The sequence below is a fragment of the Patagioenas fasciata genome, chromosome 8 (assembly GCF_037038585.1).
Source record: "Patagioenas fasciata isolate bPatFas1 chromosome 8, bPatFas1.hap1, whole genome shotgun sequence".
NCBI lineage: Eukaryota > Metazoa > Chordata > Aves > Columbiformes > Columbidae > Patagioenas > Patagioenas fasciata.
Genome location: NC_092527.1, coordinates 14,686,505 through 14,706,270, shown reverse-complemented (window position 1 = coordinate 14,706,270; position 19,766 = coordinate 14,686,505). Strand labels below are relative to the sequence as shown.

Sequence of the window (19,766 nt, the reverse complement as noted above, 5' to 3'; positions counted from 1 at the left end):
CTTGGATGGCAGCTCAAATACTTTTACAGCTTTCCCATAGGTATCTGCTGTGCATTTTGGGTATTTTAAAGCAGTATCTAGTAAAACAAAGGAAAACTAACAAAAGCAAGATTTGTTCTATGTCTTGGAATGATAAACATCAAAGAGTTGCACTGGATACCATGAAACTATTATGTTGAAATTGATGCTACCTTAATTAATACACTCTAGGATATGCACAGCAAAAGACTTGATTCTCTAGCTGATGTGTTTCCAGCTTATATAGAAGGACTGAAGTGAAATGGCTATAAGCCAAGTGATTTACTTCCCAAAGTGCCCCAGACACAAGCCCCAAGAGCAGGAATGAAGCCCGCAGAATGAGGAGCTCCTCCGAGACACAGGAAGGAAGGAAGGATTGCCGGCTGCTGCTCACCGCAGGACCGCGGCATTCGCCGAGAGACCGTCTACACGCACCTGCCCCGGTTTTCTGGATATGTGTTTTGGGAACCAGTATTTGCATTTTTCTGTGCCATTAAAAAGAAAAATCTTTAAAGAGCGTGTCTGAGACATCTTTTCTTATCAAACTGAATTTGGTTTGGTTTTTATGTCAGTAAGAAAGAGAACAAGCGAATGGCATTACAACCTGGTTTAGCTGCTGAACTGCATTAAATATATATATATACATAGAGATTAATTTCCATCCATTTGTTGAAAATTGGGTAGATAGATAACATTTGTTGAAAACTTGTAAATCATGCCAGTTTTACTTTTTGTGTCCAAAAAACGTAAGTTCTAGAATTATTTTTTCTCTAAAACTTGTATTTATTTTTTTTAAAAGAACAAAAAGCAAAACAAACCAGAACACTCTATTTTGCCTAAGCACATGAATACCAGTGTCACCTCCACGCTTTTTTTTTTCAGAGTAGAAAGGAAACGGCCAGCTTACAAAGCCGATGGCATTTGCTAACCAACAGTAACTATGATGGAAGGCAACCACAAAGAAAAGAGAACTAGCTGGAAGATACCCCATCGCATTTACTCTACCAGCCACTGGGAAAAGGTTTGCATGATATTATTCCGACAACTACACTAGTGACCAAAATTGTTAAGTTTTATGTTGTTCCTTTGCTAAAGGTTGCACACAACTTTCAGATTTAAAAAAAAAATTAAAAAACCATAAATTTGACATTATGCATGCGAGATGTGTATATCCCAGAGGTTTTCCACGGCATTGAACAAATTAAGGTCATCTTCCTTCTCAGCTCCTGAGACCTGCACACATTCTGCTGCTACATCACATTGCAGAAATTCTCACAAAGTTCCTTTAGAAGAGAGAAGGAGGGGGCCCCAAATCTCTCAAAGTAGCTGGTAGGTCAGGTAAGATGCACGGTATGATAAACCTCACCAGACTCTGGTGGAGCAGATCCTCGTGCCAAGTCCGGAGCTCTCCAGCTGGCAGAGAGGGATGACGCTCATTGTCCTCGCGCTCACCCAGGAGCCATGAGCTCAGGAGAAAGGAACTGCCCCATCAGTTCCGAGAAGAATATCGACACACCAGAAAGGAAGCTGCACTCAGGACTTTTTTAAGACTGTGTATTTATACCCAAGAGAATGCAGCTCACACGCAGCATTGACCCAGGTCAGAAAGACTCAGAAAAAAAACTGTGCCGCAGTAAAAACTCCAGGCCCAGCGAAGCCTGCGTGTCCATTTTGCTATGCACTGTGCAGACACAAGAACACGAAATTATCTTTATTTCAAAAAGCTTGTGATTCTATGAATAAAGAGAGAAGATCTGTAGCATTTTTAAAAGGCTACTTATAAAAATATGAATGCAAAGAATATACTAGCAAATGGGTTTTGGTAAAGTTGTTGCAAGCTTCATATTTTTCTTTGGACAACAGCTATCAAATCCATTATACTTAGTCTGTTTGAAGAAAGCCATGACTTTACGTACGTATATTTAGAAAAGGGATATTGTGGGAAAACAGGGCCAGTGATGAGTGGGAAACTTATTATTCAAATATACTCTTAGGATTACTGAATGTAAGTCATCAACATGGCAGGAGAAGCTTCCCCAAAACCTTTACCATTGTGCCACTGAACCACGCACAATGAAGGTCCATCCTCTTCTCCCCAGATGAAAGGTGTGCTGTGCTGGCCAGCAGGTAACATCAAGCGCTCAAGACAGTCCTGTTGCAGTATCTCAGCCTCCAAATTTGACTCAACCAACACTAAGTACCTGGTACCACATCCACTCCAAGTGAAATTGATTAAGAGAAGCCATGAAACATAAGATTACTTCCTTAAGTAAATGAACAAGATGACACAATGGGCTCAGTCCTACAACTGTCACCTCGCTTGAGGTGACCTTATTCAAGGTAACTCTGTTTCTCAGTGAGGACAATAGAAATTCAGTTCCAAACTCCATTGGAAATTCTGTTTTCCAAATCAGGCCAAACACAAATGACCAACAGAAGCCAAACGTGCCCCAAACTTCCTATTGGCACAAGTGTTGCCAAACACTCCAGCTTTTATCCTCTTTCCTGTATACTAGGCAGAAGTGAAAAGTGATATCAAACCCTTCTGCCATAAACATCTACCCAGGTACTTGACAATCTGAAACTATCTGCAACCCTCATCATACCTGAGGAGACTCCATAGCAGAAGAGCAAATTAGGGCACTTTTATGACTCTAGCACTCACATTATCTTAAAACCATCCTATCCAAACTGAGAACATGGATAATGGCACAACTTCTACAGGAGGATGCAGTATAGCTAGACCTACAGAGATACAGCAATAGCCATTACTGCAAATCCCAAAACAGAGAAGATAACAGAAATATGAAGGTTGTAAAATGAATAAGGTTCTCATCCAGTGAACTGGGAAGAACACAGAATATAAAGCATGTCATACAAGCCCTCCGTTCTTACAGAGTCTGAGCATTGCTGCTGTCCTCCCACTCACTTCGGCTCAAAATAATGGTTATGTCCAGCAACGTGCCAAGTCCTCTCAGCACCAACAGACTTCCAGAGGACTTCAGAGGAACTGCCCAGGGCTCTGCAGTGCCCCTACAAACCGTAAGTCTGAAGGCTAATGTAAGGTTTCCAAAAATGTAGACGAGACCAGAAACAAAAGTCTAGACTAAAGATGCTCTTGAACTAGATCATGATCAAGACTGAGAGACTCTGCCCTGAGACATGGCCAGGCTTGGCACTGCATCCCAGAACACGGCCAGTGCTGCCCTCTTCCTCCTAATCCAGGAGCTCTGCCACACTGCTGCCACACAGCAGCCACAGACACCACTTAGGTGCAAAACCAGAACACACATGAAAACACATTGTTTCATAAGAAGAAGGTTTCACCTTTACCATGCAGCATTTAGCATTTAATACTACTACTTTGTTTTGAATCACTTGCCAGACACTGTTGGCAAAACAAGCAAGTTGAAGACAAATGCATTTCACGCATTAAAAAAACAAAACCAAAAACCATGCCACAGTTTTTAATTAAAAATTTCAGTTATGGGTTAGAAGTAGTGACAAAAACCCAAAAACTGTTCCTTCAGAAAACACCACTATCTTTCTGTGAAGATAATCTGTATTTCCACTTAGTGATGTGTTGCATAGCTAAAGATTTTCCATAAACTGAAGCTGATTTAACTCACTTGCCAGATTTTATTCATGAAAAACAAAAAGTAATCTGTCATCTTTGAAGCTGCTAGTCACTGTAAGAGGGAGAGGTCAGTATTTTCAGCTGAGTATACAAAGCTTTTGCTGTCTCTCTCTCCCCAACCCAGCCTCAGAATCATCTCACACAACAGCCACCTCCAAAACTGTACTCTGACCTGCAATTAAGTTCTTTACTCGTTATAAATTAGTTCTGAGACTTTTTTTACTGACACTCGGTGTACATCTACACACATTAGAGCATACGTGACTACATCCATATTGTGTAGATTTATTTTAGACAACACTTACACATAAAAAAATACGTTAATGACGTGGCAGAAACCTCTCGTAACTGTTCTCTTCCCACTTCCAGCAAACTTCCTGGAATAACATCAACTCCGCAGTCCGTGGGAAGTGACAGTGTGAGTTAGTACATGTTAGCGAATTCAAAAGGTCTTCCACAAATCTAATAATTATACTTAATTTCATATACAAAGGTCATCATTAAAGTCTTTACAGTTTTGTATTTCAACATATTAATACTTCAGCAGTAATATAAGGAATAATAACACAACTGTAATTACTGCAAACAGCAACACTGCACAGATTTTAACAGGGCGCATTGGAAGCCACACAATATTTTAGCTAGTGCACACACACTTTGGCCCTTTTTATATCACATTATATATATAAAAAAAAAGTCCAAAAATTCCAAATGTAACCATCTCTTTTAGTACTCCAAGTCAAAATACATGAGATCTAGCTAAATGTTGAATAAAATTTCCACTTGTGAGAGAGGAGGAAGCAAGAACTGGAACTGAGGTTGCAACCCAGTGACACAGCTAGCTCGAGCAGCAACACAACAGGAGAGTGTGCATAAAAACTGAGCCAAAAACCTCTTAAGAGGCATTACTATATGATTAAATCACAACGGCGCACTGTCATGACCTAGTCAGTCTCAAGTTTTAGTATGGTTGTGACAGAAGAAGGGGCTATTTGCCCTACAGGGTGTTTCAAAAAGATGGACCCAATTTCAAAGCAGTATATTTCACAATGGCAATGTGTTGCAATTACACAAAAATTTACGAATGGTCAATTGAGTTATCAACTATGTGCTGTACGGACAACATATGAATAATAGTTGAATTTGTCCCAAAGTGTCTTCCTCCACTCAAAGCAGGGTCCATGTTCTTGAAACACCCTGTATAATGATCCTGGTTTCTCCACCTCTAATCTGCAGCCCAGGCTGACAAACCAGAACTGACAGAAATGCCACACGAGATGAAGCAGATTGGGCGGCTACTACAGGACAGATCACAAAAGGTTGGCTTGCTTATGGAAAATATGTTGGCATCATTGCTTAGACTTAAAAGAAACCTACACCATTAGAAGGCAAAGCATGATGGAATACCTGGAGACCCAAGGATGCAAGATTACGTTAAAGCAAAAAAAGGGAAAAACCTATTGTCTCCCAGTATCAAGCACAACCATTTGAAATTCTGACACTCTGAGCTTACAAAGTCATATCCAGACCCATTCACCTCTATGTTTTCATTAATCAGTTGGAAATAACATGTTCCTTCCCTCCCGTTGACCCTAAGACTTAAATATTTAAAAGACCTGAAAAATGCATCCAACATCCACAAAATCATGCAACATTGATCTTAACCTTCTGGAAGCAGAGGAGAAAATCTCCTAGCTGGTATACAAACAACAAACTGAAACGGCATCCCACCAACACAACACTGCTGTATTTGCCTTGTTCCTTATGAAGCAGTCATGGATTTGAATTTAAAAATAAACATGATACATCAAGCCACTGCTAGCAATGGTTTCATTTTCATGCAGGACAAAAAAAAAAAAAAAAAAATTAAAAAATCCCTATTTCATTTCTTCCAGTTGCACAACAGTTGGATGGAAGGAAGCCTGGGCCCCAGCAGAAGACACATTTTCTTGCTGCCCTCCCCAGAACAATGGAGGGCGCAGAAGGTGCCTGTGGGCTGGTGGCGAGGGGACAGGGCAGGGTGGGCTGGGAGGAGACATTTGGGAACAGGGAGAGGAATGTGGCTTTCCCAGGCCAGATGGATTTACCACAGTCAGTTCAGGCCTGGAGGACAGAGCTGCAAGTCATCAATGCTGAGGCAGGCCAAGGCAAGCAGCATCCCCTCCGCGCTGCCAAATCCCCTGCAATTAGAGGCAGTGGAACCCTTGGCTCCCTGGGCAGGGGCTCGGCAGCGGGGAACAGCTCGCTAGAGGGGAGGGAAAGTACACTGCTTTATGGCAGAGTGGTAAATCAATTGCATTTCTTATTTCCACTACTGAATATTATTATGGTCTCTCTCCCTGGCTTTTATGAGTGTTTGCCTTATGCCATAATGTATTTGCCAGAAATCAATAGTCTCCTCTCCTTGCAAACTAGCAGCCAATGTCACCACCTTTCCTGCATGTGGATCAACCAGCTCTGCCCACTGCATCCAGAACAGGAAAACTGGTTTCTTACTTGTCGCATTTCATAAAATCTTCAGCTAGGAAAGCAGCGATAAATACACCTATTTCAAAGCAGCTGTCAACAGCTTTTAAATCAAAGCCTGTGTCTTAAAATATGCTTTTCCATTGAGCAACTATGGAGGGACCATTACAGGCCTTCATTAAAGGAACAGCTCATACCAGGAATATGGGCATTTTGAACTGTTTCATCAGGATGTGCTAAGGATGGTTTACTCTCAAGAGAACTGGAAGGAAGTGAAAGGTGTTCTTCTACAATTCAAATGACAGTAGCAAAAATTACTGTTCTAAATACAAGTAATATATAGAGGACCAATTGTGAAAGGTGCTGCACATTTACATGACAGTTTTCAAAACGACAATATTTTAACTCACATAAGCGAAAAGAAAAAGCAGAAGAGACATCACGCCTGTAATTTAGACATAAAAAAGACATCATACTCTACATTTCTCACAGCTTTCTGCACCAATTCCCTTTTCTTCCTTTATCAGTTCTCTGCTCAATTATCCAAATTCCAGTATTCAGCCTTTGCTCCAAAGCCCAAGCCAAGTACCCTGTAAATTATTGTTCTGAATTTTAAAGGAGCTTTTAATTGTTTCCTTCTTTGCTACACAACCTCCAAAAGCAGGAATAACCTTTTAAGGTAATGTCTTTATAGCCCCTTAGCCTCCATACCCTTTTCAGTTTCACTTTGCTTGGTTTAAACATTTTCTCTTCTCTAAAGGGATTAGCAGCGATCTTTTCAGCTTCTCCAACTTATCTCTATCTACTGTTTATCCTCCTATTCTGGACTTCCCAATGGGCGGTACATGAAACTGGTCTTCTGCCCCTTCGAGCCCCATCTGACTCATCTGCAGCTGTGGGAGCTGCATGGAGCAGTTCTGGCGTGGCTGGCTTTCAGAGCTTCCGACTGTTCCCTCTGGCCCTTACCGAAATAACAACTGAGCATGCAGGTGATGGTACCTCAGGGGCTGCCAGAAAAGCTTTAGCAAGAAGGGCTAGCTCATCACTCAGAACAGAGGGTCCCTGCTATGGAAAACGGCAGCCCTTACCGGGAAGCATGAGACTGCAGGAGGTCCCCTACCATACGTGTGCAAGTAAATCCCTCCTTCTTCCCACTCACATGGACAATGTTTTAGTATAAGTTCCTATGATTGCACCATCAGCTCCTAAAAAACCCAAATCTTAAAATAGTCATGTTGTCCGCATGTAGTGGAGCAAGGGTTTCTGTCCTCTGCAGCACTGAACAAACAAGCCGAGTGTGGATTTTACAACTTCAAAGTAGTGCACCTAGTGAACTTTTATGGGAGATGAACTATAGTTCCTGCTTGCACAGCTGCATGTGCCCTCAGCAGAACACCTGCCACGAACACAACACGGAGGTGACCATTCCCACCACCATGCTCACCGACCATGTTGCATACCCTCCCGAGAGCATCACTGAGCTACAGCAGGAACAAACACCTCACGCTTTTTTCCAGCTCTGTGGTAGAAGTCCGTATGTTTACCGGATTGCCTGTTCTTGCGACCCAGCTCCGAGCACAAAGGGTGAATTGTAACCTCGCTACTGCACCAGGCCAGCGTGGGAGGAGAAGCGTCCGCCAGCTGCTTTTGGGAGCAGCCCCCACGCTTCCCCTTGAAGCGACTCTCTGTTGCTCTCCAGTACTGTTCTGCAGACAGGCAAGTGCCAATTTCCACTCGCTTAGGACTAGTAAATTTTGTGTTCGTAATGCATGGTTGGTGAAAAGAAAATAACAGGCTTGTTCATGAAAAGCCCAGGGTTGGTAGTGCAAAACAGCGACCAGGGAAGCTGCTTGGAGCAGAGCTGGATCTGTCAGCTCGGGCTCAGATTATACCTCTGCAAAGCCATAAAACTGCTTCTGTCCGGGAGAGCCATCATTCAAACAACAGCCTGAGATAAACCACAATCTGATGACTGTCACAGTCCCTTTGACACCAGCACTTACCGTCTCCTAGTGTTTACAGACTAATCAGTTTAGCCTTCCCAACTGGCTGCATACGAGGCAGCTGCTCATGGCTTGTGTTTTCTTACAGCCTCCCAGAGCAGACACCCAGGGCTCTGTAATTTCCTCTGCTCCTCCGGCTCACACTGCCCAAAAGGAGGAAAAAGACATTCATTTTCACAATTCTTATGTCGTGGAGAATCCTTACTCATTTCCAATGAACACTTAGGATTTGATTAGCTATTTTTAAAGACCAGCCTCTCATATAAACCCAAAAGCTAACAAAACCTCAAAGTTAACCGTTGCTACAATAACAATTCTGTTATTATTTCCTTTTATCTTTTAAGTTAAACAAAGTATTTAAAAATATTTGTATTATTGAATTTTAGAAAGGTTCTCTCAGGCATTGAAGTTGATATACCTGTAATATACACAGTGTTATTTCTAACTTTTTTTTTAATAAGTAAAATATATAAATAGGCTTTGATTGCTCAGAGCATCCATCCAACATTAAGCACTGGGGCATAGCTTTAGGCATAATTGTACTACTGAATTCATCAGCTGCCTAATCATCATTCATTTTGGATCTATTTCTGCTAATTAAAAAGAGAAAAACTCCTAACAACTTCTACATAAATACTGTATTTGTTCTCCGCAAAGACACCAGGCTAATTTAGCAGTGATTAACAGATTATCTAGTTTCACTGCTGTCACTCTGCAAGGACCAGCACCCAGAGCCACCAGGGGAGGACATGAAAAGTCCAAGGGAAGCCCCTGGCCCCTTGCCCGCTGCCACCCAGGGCTGGCTGACGGGGGACAGCAAGGGTGATGGCCTTGGCCCCGGGCTGCGCACATGGGCTCTGGCTGGAGGAAAGGACAGGTCCTCGGTGGGAAACCTCTCCTGGCCCCTGTGAGTGCTCAGCCAGGCACTAAACAGCCTGGCAGGAGAGCAGAATCCTGCTGGCCACAGAAAGCCTGGCAGGGGCTCTGCCCAGAGCGAGAGCTCGGGGCGGCCGTGCAGCCTCGCGAGAGCCTCTGCTGCAAGCTGGAAATGAACCGCAGCGTGTTCCTGCTGCCCTCAAGCCCTCACCTGAAGGCCAGCACAATGCAGACTCTGCAGCAGCAACCCCTCTGCTTAAGGCCCCTGCTAACAGCAAAATCTTTTGCTTCCAAGGAACAGCTGTCAGCAGTTAAAGATCTATCCTTTTCAGGGGGCAATGCAGCCATCTCTCAGCAGCAGAGGGAAGAACCGCCTCAGGTACCAGCTAATCCCTCCAGGCACAGTGCTGTGCTGAGAGCAGAACTCAACCACAGGAACATCCTCATTGACCCCTCAGACCCCTGGGATCATGGGAGCTGTGGTACCTGAGAAGAGACGCAGAGCATCCCTACATGGAACAGCTTTTTTAATTCCTCTCATAACCCAATTACATTAAACTTGAGGAAGGTATAACTTTAACCTGTGCAATTTTCAGGAGTTTTCACCAATTTCACTACTAGCTGTTGGTAATCTTGTCTAGGTTCCAGAAATATGTGGAACACAAGCAGCTGTTAAAGCAGGAATGAACAAGGGTGACATCACCAACATTGGTTTTTAAGGAAGTGCTGTTTACCTCTCCATAGATTAGAGCATTAGAGACACTGCCAAACCCTCTGCTCCCTGTAGGTGACAGCAGGACCGGTAAATTAGTTCCACAAGCAGGGATAGGTAGTTACGATCATTATGGCACCTTGGATTTTTGTCACTACATATTTCAAAAGTAGGAGAGGAAAAACCAGCATAGTCATATTCACTTTTGAATACAGATGAGGAATCGCTTTTAAATATTCCTTTTTTGACCGAACTTAGTAACACTCTCAAGTGGAAGAGGAGGTAGGAGAATGTGTTTCAGCTACGCAAGGAAATGAAGTCATCTGCTTTTTTAATAAACTGGACAGAAAGAGATAACTGAGTATTTGGTGAGGTGCAAGAGACATATCTCACTATCAGCCTGATTCCTGGACTGAAAACCACACTGTGTACACAGAGTAATGAACTGCAGCACCTATACCAAGGCTCTAGCTGTCTATTTTTTTAAAACCTTTTTATTTCCCTGGTTATACAGCTCTTTCTTTTGACAAACTCCAGTATGAGAATCTAGACTTGACTAATCAGACCTGACTCAGCTTTCATGTCCGTTCCCTCTTATCATCCTTCGTGCAACAGAGACTCTGCCACAGGATGGGCAAATTACTTCGGACCTCTGCTTTTCTCTCCCAAAGCTCCAAAACCTTTCCCTTGCTGTTCGACTGGAGGTGATTCCCACCCCAGGAACAGGACGTGCAGGCTGGTCCCAGCGCTCGGCCAGGAGAGCACGTCCTGGTTCGCAGCACACCAGCACTGTGCCTCGGGCAGCTCATCCGGTTCGCACCAGACGCTTTTACTGCACGACAGTGGACGAAATGCATTATGGTCATACAATGAAGTGTGTTTCGCGACCAGCACTGAGTCACAACATATAGTCCTCTACTACTTTTGAAGGAGTTATGGAGTCTGCCCCAATGAAATTTTCATTATGATGGGCTAAATGACATCCTTAGAAATACAATAGAGACAAAACAAATCATTTACCTTGGTACACTTCTTTGTAAGCAGATAACAGAGATGAGAGGTTGATGTTATTTGAGGAGTGTGAAGAGAGGTATTTAACATAAAAAGAGAATCCTACAAAGACCTGTATACAACACTAACCAGATGCACCAGAAAAGGTGCAACTCGGCATAACTCTGAGAAGGATCTGCCTAACAGTGCATAAAGTTAACAGTAAGCATGAATGCATCCTTAGTGGACTAAGGAGAAAACGCTACTCACAACAGCAATTTATTGTTCCATAGTTAACAGAGTTGCTGAAAACAATTTCACCCTGATAGTGAATAAAATCCACTGACGCCCCTCCTGTACATGAATACCGAGAATACTGAAAAGTATAACACTAATTCCGACCTTGATCAAAACACAGAATAAAGCAGGATGCTTTGTTCAGAAAAATCAACTTCTTTAACTCCACTTGATAGAGAAAGCACTTCAATGGAACTTTAAATATGCAAAATTCACTGAAAATAAAAGATTTTGGCAGCTACTATTTCTTTAACACTGTATTGAAATGTGTTCAAAAAGACAAACTGCCAAAGAATTAAGTACAGGTTTTCATTAGTATTTACAGAAAAGACATGCCACAAACACTTCAGACAATATGTATTTACAAAACACAGTACTTTTAGTTGACTGTACAAATGAACTAAGGATAGATTATAATCTTAACACTTCAGTAACAGAAAAAAATCTTAGATACCAACTTTTTCCAAAAAATGTTCTCAGAGAATATGGAAACAGCCTCAGTAAGTTTACAGCTGAAGGAATAATAACTAAGTTCTCCTCAAGTAAGAGCAAATTACTTATAGATTTCAAATCAGATTTCCTCCACACAATTTATTCTATAAAAATTCAGTGCATTTTTGAAACTTTGATCTAGAGACATAAAACAACAACAGGCACTTCATAAGCTACAGCCACATGCTGCATTTAAAAGATGCTGATTTATCTGATGAATGGGATAGATACATTTGCTCAAGTGGTTATGCCACTTGATGCTGATTTGTGGGTGGCAGAGCCATATAGCAGTGCTGGGCTGAGGCAGAGGAAAAACAGCTTTGGTACGTGGATCAATGGAACTGCAACGTTCAGAGTTCAATTATTCATTTCTAAATTTTAAAACTAAGTCAATGAACAAACTGGATGCAGGAAATGGGGACTCCAGCTCCACCATACGTTACTACATAAATTACAGTGTGCTTTTGCACCTGCAGTATTCATCTGCAAAAAAAGCCATGAAGCCATTGAATATTCTTCCCAACTTTTTTTGATAGTAAACACCCCTGGCAAAGGCAGCCTGCTCCTGGGTACTAACACCGCCCCTAGAATGACAAAGGAATCTTGAAGCTGCTGGAATATAAACCACAGCGGTAAATGCAGGATTGCTTACATCAGAAATGCCTTGGAGATTGTCTTTATTGCCTTCTGGATTAGCTAAAATTTCTGTTTGTAACTGGAAACAAATTGAAAAGGTATGAAGTAAACTTACTCCAGCATCAAGCGTCAATTCAGACTCTAATTTCCAACCACAGAATTAAATACTGTGTCAATGACCTGAACCATAAAACAGGAATTTGTGATAACAGAATAATTGAAATTTTAAGTTTTGCTGTTCCTCTTACCATAAATGTTGTAATAATGGCTACTTAAACAAACAAACAAAGAACAACTGTCACTAAAAAGATACATGCTTATTGATGGTGTTACAATTATATTTTAGAATTATAATGTAAGATACCTGAATGCACACCTAGCTGATCAGAAGGAATAATATTCATTAACATTTTATTATGGTATTCCTTAATGGAAATAATTTCTATTTAATATCATAGTATAGTTACAAATTGTATAACAGTATTGTTAGATATTATAATAGAATGAAAAGAACAATTTAAACTTCAAGAATTTTTGCAGTAACATTTCAACTCAGAGCACATTTCTTAATATCTTCATTTTATTACAATTACAGTGTTAAAACTATAGGCTTCCCCAACAGTCATGGGAAATCCAAGAACAGTGAAAGGAATAAAACACACACTGCATATTGATAAAGTTTTCTTTGCTACAGAAAAGGGAAACACATACTCTACTGGAATATCTACCTCTTCTCATTTACTAAGCCATCTTTTACACCTCTCCTGTCAACTCCTCAGAGGCACTGACTGGATCTTCTTCTGGATGTTAAATTTGTTAGTGAAACTACTGATAGGCTGAAGCCAGTGGCAAAATACCTGAAGCGGCTTAAAAGACCAGAAATTTGATTGTTAACATGCATAATCTCCTCTCTTAACTTTGTAAGCAGCAAAGTCATTCCCAAGTACAAACTTCTCTTCAGAAGCAGTTGACATCCTCCTACCCCAGCAGCTAAAGAGCTCTCCACATGCAATCCCATACAGTGTTCAAACCTCCCTGACATTTGAAATCCAACAATTAATAGTTACCATGGAACTGGTAGCATTTTTGACAAGGCAACATTGCTGATGTGCGTTATCGGCTCGGGTTTTCTAATCTTCTGAAACACATGCTTGGATTGCAAAAGATAGAGAGACATCACAAATGCATGAATTTTCACGTCTCCAAAAGCTGCACCTCACGGTATATTTCAAATCCTTTACATTTAGTCAGAGAAAGCCATTAAAGAGATGCAAGGAATAACAAGGATTAACATGTGCACTCCTTATTTAAATGGACTGAGGCCCTGCGAGGGTTTTTTTGCAGCAATTAGTTCCAGCCTACGAAAGGCACAGACATTGATACCGCATCTTCACATTCTCCTTGCCAAACCAGACACCGTATTCTGATCTCTTCATTTCTAAATCAAGTTCACTTCCAAATATATCCCCTGCCGCACGCACACACAGGGCAGACACACGCAGTCCTTTACCGCTGGCCCCATTCCTGCAGCAGGGCAGGGCGGGGAAGGGCTCCGGGTGATGGGGGCTCATTCCCAAACCCAGCCTGTGAAGAGCACAGTTTGTAGCAGATGGACAGAAAAGGTCCCCGTATGGGGCTGCTTTTCAATCTGCCGTCTGGCCCCAGCAAGAAGCCGCTCAGTGCTCCTTCCAGGCTGACAACACAAAGCTGTGCGAGGCGGGAATAATCCCCTCCTGCAGATCCCCGCGTCCGTCTTTTCTTACAGACAGCACCTCCACATTGCAGGAGAGCCCTGCGGCAGCTGCAAACGTGCAGGGAGGTTTCCTTCACATGGCGAGGAGGGGTTAGATAGGACCAGACGTGTCTTGGCTGCTCTCTTGAGCTGCACAAGGGAGAAACCGAGCGAGCCCTCGGATGCATTTGGACGAGGCAATCCTGCTCCTGGAGGCCTCTCCACGCCTTGGGAACATGGAGAAACCAGTTTCCAGCCTGCAGGTGCAGAAGCAGCAAGTCAGGACTCTCCAGACACACAGCAGATATCTAATGTCCCCGAGTGGATTTTATGCTCGGACTGTGCGTGCTGATAACCCCACGTGTGCCACCCCAGGGCTCACACTGACGTCCTTGGTGGCATTCAGCTCAGCTGATGGAAGATGCTGCTACCCCTAATTAATACAAGTCATCAGCTGGAGGTCAGTGATCACTGACTCCCCACTCTCTTCTGTGGGAAGTGAAAAACCTAAGTACTGAGGCAGACATTCAAAATCAGACAAATCGGCAAATTGGAGAAAAACATGCAAAATCAGACCAACTCCATTAGCAGCTGAAAATAACCTGCCTGCCTCTGGAAGGCATTTGGGAGCGTTCAGAGGACTCCTGCAACAGGCATGCTGTGGGGAAGGCGACATGCAGGCAGCAGAGCACTGTGCAAAGCAAGCTTCTCCATGTCCTCATCTGTGCTTCGCTCTCCTGCAGTCTTCACTTTGTGGTACGGCCAATCACTCCTCTTGAGGACCATAACACACATATGGGAAAACATGGAGGAAGCATACTGTGAAGCTCCTGTTCTTGACGCTGCATGCAAAATCAAGCTGAAAGAGTGAGGTTTTTGCAAATGAGACAATCAAATGACTCACTGCTGTCCTAAAAGCTGGTCACACTCCTGGCCATGCTTTTCTGCTGCCAACCTTGTCTTGGCTCTGGCACTCGACAGACTATAGAAACCTATTAACTTTAACTCAGCAAAGAATAAATTCAGTAGAGTGGGGGTTTTTGACAGTTTAGTGAGTTGATTCAGCTAAATACCAACCTAGTAGGAGTCAAGGGCAGGTAGCTTCACACTTATCCAGCTAAGAGAGCCTACTCAAGGGATGCCAGTGAAAACAGTTCAATCTTCCCCTTAGTTTGCAGTAAAGGTACATTGCTTTAGTTATCTTGCGAAACTCACTCGTAAGTGCTAAGAGATCACCATCCCAGAACTCCTTCCTTTATCCTGAGCTGAATGAAGTACAGGCTGTTTCAACAAGATGGACCCAATTTGAAATCACTGTATCTGTGCAACCAGGACTATCAACCATCCTATTAATATCGTCTGTATAGCAGGTGGAGGGAACACAGGGCATTTGTAAAAATGTTACTAAAACCTGATAACACATTAAACCATTTGTCAATTTTTGTGTAATTGTAACATATGGGGTCCATATTTTTGAAACACCCCATACTTACACTACCCAAAATATAAATAAGGACTGAGATTGCTGCCCTTACCTGGTCCATCCAACACCTCTCCTCAAAGTGCAGATCTGTATTAGAACACCAGTTAAGGTGTTTATATATCACCTTGCACAATAGTACCCTATTTTTAGTCACATAAAATGTCTGACAATTAAGCAGACGATATTTTTCCCACCCTTAATATGTTATTTTGCAGTTATTTTAACCTCTTAACTCTTTCCTATAGACAGTACACTTAAAATAGCTAAGGTCTTTCTGTACCTGATATTTCTCAACCTGCAGTCCTTAAACTCTCAAATTCTTCACATTTCCTTTGCTGAAATGGTTCTTCCCCCCCCGCAAAATAACAGTCTAACCAAACTTGTCAGAAACTTTCATTGTAGTTTTCTTTTCTGGATATTCAGACTGCTAAGGGTTATTGAACAAAAGTCTCCAGTCAGATCCTCAAATTAATTCTTACGGGATTCTGACTTCTCCAGGTACACTGAAATTCCTACTCTCAGGAAACCCATGAAGACAAAGGGGCCAAAAACCAATCGGATCCAAATTCACATTTTCTGTAAACTTCCCTAGGCTTCCATGTTTCTTGCATTTGAACTTTATGATGTTGAACTAAATCAGAAAAACTTTTTCCATCTGGTAAGAATATAATCCTTCGCATTTAGTCTCAGTAGAAAAGCAAATACTTGAAATAATAAAAGGTGGCATTCTAACAGGCAGCCCAATGATTTTTAAAATTCTGTGGTATTCCAATAAATATTTAATTGAGAACAACTACCAGTTTTGACAGTCCACTGTTAATCTTCCTATGCTTCCATGATTATAGCTTTGCCTTGTACAACATACAATATTGCATGTCTTTCTGCCAGTGACAGATTGACTGTACCCAGAGTTTCTAGTATGGGTACACCAGGCTTCAAAAATACAGTCAGGCTCAGAAGATATAGTGCATAAGAAACTCGGAGCATATAGAAGTTTGAACATATGTGGATAATCAACAGTAGACAGAAAGCAATGGCCAGAAGTAGCACGGGCTGTTGCCAGAAGGCACAGAGCAGCCCTGCGGCCGCTGCAGCAACTCCGCATATCGGCTGAACATCAATAGTGGCATCAAGGGGGATGGCAGGCAAGGTGGGATGTTTTCCAGAACCAGATTTACAGTCCAGCTATTTAAATACATCTTGCATAAGAGGAGACAAAAAGGGGTCAGCAAAGGAAAAATACTCTGCCAGAATCAGAACATAAAGATAAAGCAGACAGCTTGAACTTTGCGAAGTACAATTAACACACCATTACGGAGAGAATCCTTGCTTTTCCACTATACTGTAGGTTTTTTGTCATTTCTAGAAACCTGTATTTCATTTCCCAGGTCCCATTTTCTAGGGGCATTTTCTGCCTCTAGAAAGAGCTATAAAAATCTGTGGCAGTAGAGAGAGAGTAAAAAAAAAAAAAAGAAGAAGAAAAGAAAAGGAAAGAAAAGAAAAGAAAAAAGAAAAGGAGAAGGCAGCCAGCGATGCACCAATTACCCTACCTCCGAGTTTACAGAAGGTAAGCGGTGGGGTCAGGCTGCAGCAGGAGCACAGGCAGCCCGGCCACCCAGAGCGGGGCTCCCTGGCAGCTCTGGGGATGACGGTGCCCTGGCTGACGGGGCACCGCTCACCCTGCAAGGTTATTCTCTCCTCACCACAAGTGCTAGTCTTTCTGCATTGTCTCGAGAGCTCACAGTCTCTCATGGGTACCACTGAACTTCTAGGCTTCTTGTAACTAAGGGCCAGGCTTAATGGAAAAGGCTTAGAGAAGCCAGCAAGAAAGGTGGAAAACAGCCACAGCCACTCTCACCAGCCACAAAATTAGTGTCTCCTAAGTCTCTCCCAGTGCTAGTTATCAACTGTGGATTTTTTTTTTTTCCACAGGGCTGTGAAAAATCAATGAGATTTGTACTGCAAACTGATCATTATGACAGGGAAAGCTCTGCAATGAAATTGATTTAAGTCTAACACCACTCCTTACACTCCCCCACAACTTTGGGGGACAGACCTTCAAGATATCAGAAAAAAACGCACATGGGCTAAATCTCTTTGCTATGCTAATCAAACGAGCCTCTTAAATTAAAAACAAAAACCTTACTTCAGACCAGTTAAAAGGAAGGCAATGCAACAGAGACATAGAGTACAAAACAGTTCAGTAAATGAATGAAACCACATTAATAAATTTTATAAATTACATGTAGAAAAGATTACAGATTCTGATCTCTCCCCTGTGTTTTGTCCTCATCTCACCTCCTCGCAAGTGCAGCACTTGACTAGCAATATTTCCATAAAATCTCAAACATTAAATATGGAAAGAGTCTTAACATGCATATGGAAAAGAGAGAACCACAATGAGGCACAGAAAGCTGGCTGTCATTTTAACGCACAACTATTAGTTAAGTAGCTCCTCCCAAAAGAAATCCACCCTGGAGTAAGCACCTTGGAGGGTTTAGCAGATCACCAGACTAGAGACAGAGCACTGGAGCATGAGTCAAGCACTGGTTTTGGTGTGACATATCACATCCCGTGTGGGTGCCTGTCTCTCCTTCCACAACCGTCAACTCAAGCTCTCTGAAGTCTGGGGGCACGGGCTGCCTAATGCTTTGAATGAGCACTGCAATTACCATAGCGGGGCCACCCCCAGGTGAGGACTAAGCACTGCTGTAATACCACTAGTAATGAATGAACTACAAGAGTGTGTTATCATCTGGCTGTCATCTAAAGCACCGGAGCACACAAAGTACCCACGTCCCAGCTTTTTCAGTGAGACAGCACAGAGTTACCAGAACTCCATGGCTTTTAGTACCTATATTTTTAAGAGCATTAAACAGCAGACACCAACTAAGAGTACAGACACGTTCCAGCATTGGAAGCAGGACACTACACACATGGATGTGTTGCACGTGATGAACAGATACAGAACACGTCTGAATGGCATCTGCCTGGTTGACTCACAGAAGCAAACAAGTACAAGTCCAGACACGTGCAATTATAGACACAAAAATCCTCAAAACATCGCACAAGAATCACACATGCGTTTACCTTCTTCCAATAACTATATTACTAAATTCCCTCAAATCCTAATCTGAAGCAGTAGAAACTTTACTACATAATATTGTGTAACAGTGAAATGATGACAGTTATTATTTATACAAGAAAAGTTTTTTTAAAAAACAAACAAACCAACCCCCATAACAAAGTATCCAAGCCCACCATAATGGTTTGCTTTGCTCCCAATCTGTTCAGCTGCCCTCCATTCTGTAGTCATTCTTAGAGAAAAAGAACAAAAGAAAACCAGAAGAGTAGTGGCACAAATGTCTTTACTATGATTTTTTTACTCCTATTATCCTTCTAATAGAGCTCAAAGATCATGCCCACCACTCCTCAAACATAAGGAACATGCTGTGCAAATGTCACCAAGTGAAAAAGAGAGTTCAATTTCCCCAAGAGACACTTCCACAAGAGAAAATTATAGACTTCATAACAAGTTCACAATGCAAATAAGCAAGTTAAAAGCCTTAATGGTATGACTCAACACCATCTTAAGTGGGCAAAAGCGTTCCGTTACATCCCATTGCTAATTTCTTTCTAAACATTAATTATATTCTAGTGAGAGGATTTCTGTATTCTGCAAGCAGGTATCAGTGTCCTGTCAAAATAATCATGCTTGGTACATTTCTTCAGAAAAACAGAGGAATTTCTGTTCTGTGAAGACCACATTCATTGGTACAAGTGCATACTTATTCATGCATTCATGAATACACACAAGATACCATATAAACTCTTCGGTCAAGAAATTCATGAACAAAAAAAGTTGCAGGCATGCAAGATAGAACCTAATTTCTGTGCTAGAAGAAGCAAGGGAATCTTTACCAGCAGGCTGGTCAACGTGGTGAGGTGGGCTTTGAACTGAAGGACTCAGAGGTGGGGTCCCAAGTGGCAATGCCCTCACCATTGCATCCAACTGGGGAATAAGCCCAGCCAACCAGAGCAGCAACAAGTGCTCCTCAGCTGCCTCCACGATGAGAACCAGAAAGCAAACCACCTCAAGGGTATGCATGGCTATGGTGGATCCTCCTGCACCCCTTCCTGGGAAGCTTGCATGCTCAGTTACTTCTCTGAAGTGCCTGTACACCAACACACACACAGAGTTGTGCCCAGTGACAGGATAAGGAGCAACAGACACCAAATGAAACACAGGAGGTTCCATCTGAATACAAAGAGCAACTTCTCTACTTGGTGGGTGACAGGGCACTGGAACAGGCTGCCCAGAGAAGTTGTGGTGTCTTCCTCTCTGGGGGTGTTTAAAATCCACAGGGATGCAATCATGTGCAGCCTCCTCTAGGTGAAGTGGGGTTGGACTAGATAATCTCCAG

The 19,766-nt window shown here is 42.3% G+C and overlaps 1 protein-coding gene across 8 annotated transcripts in view; it reads right to left on the bottom strand.

Annotated features, from left to right (window-relative positions):
* ZMIZ1 (zinc finger MIZ-type containing 1) overlaps nt 1-19,766 on the bottom strand; it is a 345,891-nt gene that overhangs the window by 254,985 nt on the left and 71,140 nt on the right. The window contains exon 1 of one of the 8 annotated variants that reach the window (XM_071811738.1): nt 8,125-8,147. The exons of the other annotated variants lie outside the window; for them this stretch is intronic. The gene's annotated coding sequence lies outside the window, so the exon portion shown is untranslated. Of the gene's footprint in view, nt 1-8,124; nt 8,148-19,766 lie in introns of those variants that run through there. 8 annotated transcript variants of the gene reach the window in all.